We start from the raw sequence: 4,561 nt of genomic DNA on the forward strand, positions 1-4,561 counted from the left end.
CAGTTAGGAAAAGAGGCAGAGTCTGGGCAGAATACACAATCACTGTATCTGAATGTTAAAGTAATCTTTTATACTTTTCAACCTGGAAGAAAAACAAATATCTAGATTGGAGAGAATATGATTGCTATACATGCAGTATCTGTGCCCCACCAAATTTATAAGTCAAAACCAATGAGATAACATTGGGAGGTGGGTCACTGGGGATGTGATTAGGCCTTGAAAGTAAAACCCTTGGGCCTGGAGAGATGGCTCAGTGGAATAAGCGCTTCTCTGGCAAGCACAAAGGCCTGAGTTCAAGCCCTGGTTTCAAAAAAAAAAAAAAAAGAAGAGAAGACGAAGATGAAGACAAAATATAAAGTAAAACTCTCATGGACGAGTTCAACCCACTCTCAGAAAAAAATAATGTAACGAAGCCAGAGCTACCCTTCTGCCATGTAAGGACACAGAAGAAGATGCTGCATGAAGTAGGTTGTGGACCTTCCCATGAATTTAGATTTTAAGGTTAATGACTGTCAGAGACTGTAGTTTTATTTGGAAAACAGCTTATGCAAAGTGAACAATGTATGTCCATTGTAAATGAAGAAATGAACCTGGATTTGCTTTTTAATACTAGGACCTAGTGTTTCATTAATCAAAATAAGTCAAAATATAAGACATTGTTAGCAGGAGCACTATCAAATGAACATAGAATCAATAAATATGACAGTCATTGCAGAGGGACTTAAAATGTAAGTTAAAACATGAAAAAATAAAGTTACACATTGTAATTAAGTGAGAAATAGTTAGACTTAGCAAGATTTGTAATTTAAAGACATTGTAGAGAAAAGCATGAGAGAATCCTAGTAAATTACTTACTAGATGTAAAAATATCTAGATGTACAAGATTCAAAGAGGTGATATTATTTGCCAATGACCTTATACTTTTGTCAATGCGAAAATCAGTTCTAGTTATGTAGAAGAAAATCAATTGTGTTGATTTTATAGAGAAGAAACAGAAGACTCAATGTCTATAATTCTTGAAGATTCTAGAAAAATTATAGTTTGAGTTAAGCTATAAGACACACATATAAATATTTCCAAGGAAAAGAAGATGCCAATAAAACTGTTTAAACTGATTTTTATTCTAACATATCTGATCAAATCTTTCATAGGTTGTTCTAGATCAAAAGAACAAGAAGGAAAGAAGGAGGGATAGAAAAGAAGCAGAAGAAACAAGAATAAAAGTCATACCTATTGCAATAAAATTCAAAAACTTGAAAAACTTTCTTCAAAGAAAGCTGGAAGGTAAAATAGCAAAACTTAATAGACAAAAGCAGGCAAGAATGAGAGAATCCAGTCTACTAGGCTGCCCCAAATTCCTCACACTGGCAGAAGTTCTTCCCTTGTTTATTTGCTGAACTTTTGGTATCTAGCTCTCTACCATTTCTCTGAGTTTTCCATTTACTTTCGCTATATTAAACTAAAAATTGGCCACTTATTTTAAAAGTCAATGAAATGAATTTTATAAATACTTTTAAGTTAAAATGTACCACTTTTTATAACTTTTAATTAAAATAATTTGATGTAAATTTACTATCCTAATTCAGTTTCCTTCACTGCAGCGAGGGCTATGAAACATTATACTCAACACACAAAGGACAAACAAATGAGTATATTGTAAATTGTGAGGGAGAAAAGTTCACCAAGGATCCCATGGTTATTCTTCAAAGCAGCTTTCTCAAAACATGCAATGAAGGGGAAAAATACACACAGTAACTATAGTTTCTCTTAGTTCATTGCAAAGAAAAATTTTTGCTAATAATGTTTGGAGAATTTTATAAGTCCATACCTTCTTTTTTGTGCTCCCTCACCCATGTTCAACCTTGAATCCTGGTTGACTAAATAAAACAATACTCAATAGCTACTCTTATTTTCCTATTATTTTGCTATATTTTTTCTTCTTTTCATGAAACAAAAGTAAATAATACAATCAAGAACATGAGTCAGGGGCCGGAGAGATGGCTCAGTAGAATAAGTGTTTGCCTGGCAAGCACAAGGGCCTGAGTTCAATCCCTGGGTTCTCCAAAAAAAAAAAAAAAAAAAAAGAACATGAGTCAGCAATACACAGATGAGGAACTACAGTTGTCAAATCTTGTCTATTAGATGATTTTGTAAAAACTATTTTATTGGAGCACACAAAATCATTTTAAATATTTTATATTTTCATGGATGCTCTTAACTGCATCAACCCTGAATAACTGGAACAAGATTGCATGACCTATAGAATAATTACTCTCTGATCCTTCATAAAAATATATTTGCTGCCCCTAATCTGAAACGACACCCAACCCATCACTCTTTCTTTCCAATTGATACTTCCAATTATTGTCCCTTGTATCTGCCATATAATATACTGTACCACTTAATGGCAGTCATTTTCAATAAAATCCAAAGCCCATAAGTAGAGTAATATTGGTTTTACATCACCTCTTTTCCCAGCAAAAAACATATTAGAACTTAGTCGACAATAGTCACTTGAGTTCTCCCAAAGGAAGAGATTGTCATGTCAGATTCCAACTATCAAGCTTGTTACATAATGCCAAAGTTTATCTAAAATTTTCAAAACTAGGGCCAATGAGATAGCTCAGCAATCTAAAACGCCTGCTTAGGCAAGCTTAGGTAGGCGCAGGGGATGGCAGTTCGATCCCCAGCACCACATGCCATGCTGCCCCTCTCTCAGGGAGGGCTGAGCTGGCAAACAAATAAATAATACAGTTTTCAAAACTGTCTGCCTTTTAGGACCTAAATTACACCAAGAGAACACCTACACACTCCAGGAATCTCCAGGAACTCCCTTCCTGCTTCTGACATATGCTCTTCATTCTGTTAGTATAATATACAAGATTTGTAGTAATATTTTGTGAGTTATTATTACCTTGTACAATGAGTATTTAATTTATAAAATATCATTGCCTTGTACCTGGAAAGTTGTACAATTCCTTTGGCATTCTCTGGTAATCACTGCATTACAAATTCATATTCTTGGTTCATTTACTTTATTTCTTTATTTTTTCATTCATGTATTTGGTACAGGGTCCCACTATGCAGCTCGGACTCTTGGTGATCCTATTTTCAGCCTCCCCAGTGCTAGAATTACAGGTGTGTGCAACCACACCTGGACTCGATTGCCGGCTCAGCAAATCCAGGGGGCAGGTCCAGTGTAGCATGTGAGACCAGAGATTGAACTCTGGTCCCTGCGCTGTTGTCTAAGCAGGCATTTAGTCTGCTGAGCTATCTCACCAGCCTTGGCTCATTTACTTCAAATACCGTTTAACAAGGATAATTTTCTAAGGTCAAGTTGCATTAAAAAGCATTATTTCTTATAGAAAATGCCATGAGTTTGTTTAAACAAACTCCATTTAATGAAATGACTGAATCTTTTACTTTTTTCTGGGAGGCTGCAGGGTGCTGCAAATGGATAGAAAGATAAAGGAAGCAAATTTTCTCCCCTTTGGAAATAACTGTATGGTGAGATGCAGGCAAGTCACTTTCTATCCCCTCCCACCCCCACCCCAAACCCGCACTTAAAATGACCAGATAATAAATGCCAAGAGATAAGCAGAATCTCTATAAATGCTTCCATATCTTTCCCAACTTTGAGAACCAAACGATCTATAAACTAGAACAATAAAGCCTTTTCAACAATCAATTAACTGCGGTTTCCCATGGAGAAAGCATTGCGGCTGTCCAGTGTACATTAAAAGAAAGCTCCTTTGCAAGAAGTGGATCTGCAAGAAGGGAAGCCAGGAGGAAAGGGCTTTTTCCTCCCTAAAGAGAAAAGAGACAGCAGAAAGCAAGAAAGAGCAGTGGGACATCTGGTTTCTCCAAGAGGAGGCAGAGCAAGGGAGAGAGGTACTAGTGGGGCCTGGGCCGATAGAGCTTTGTCCACGAACCTTTATAAATATTCTGTAAAAAAATATATTTAATAAAATTTTAAATGCCTTCTTAATATAAAATACATAAAAATATTAATCTAAAACCCAGAACAATATCTGTTGATCCATATAAATTTTAAATTAATGCAAGGAAACCAAGAATAATACAAAAGCACTGTTAAAATTCTAAGCAACTGATAATGTCCAACCATATGCTCAATCTTATACAACCATATCTGTTAATCTGAGGAACAGATTTGATGATAAAATAGATAACATATCAACCATTGTTAATCAGCTATTCTTGGCTAGAAAATCTGTAACATATGTATTGTTGTATGTTGCCGTGTTTCTTTGTTTCTGATTTTTGTTCTTGCTTTGCTTTTACTTTCAAAATTAAATTAAATTTTAAAAAAACTCTAGTGTGAGGCAAGAACATAAATGATAAAACAGAAACTGATGCAAAAAAAATCTTGTATCTTGAAATGATTTCCACAATTCAGGAAAAGGAACAGCAGTGCACTGAAATGAATTAAACTAAAAGCGGAGAAAAGAACTCTAATACACAATAGTCATAAAGAATATCCTGGAATTTGAAATGTACTTCTTAAAGTTAAAGAACAAAAATAATTTGTGATTATAAAAAT

Source organism: Octodon degus, unplaced genomic scaffold (assembly GCF_000260255.1).
Source record: "Octodon degus isolate 3935 unplaced genomic scaffold, OctDeg1.0 scaffold00066, whole genome shotgun sequence".
Lineage (NCBI taxonomy): Eukaryota > Metazoa > Chordata > Mammalia > Rodentia > Octodontidae > Octodon > Octodon degus.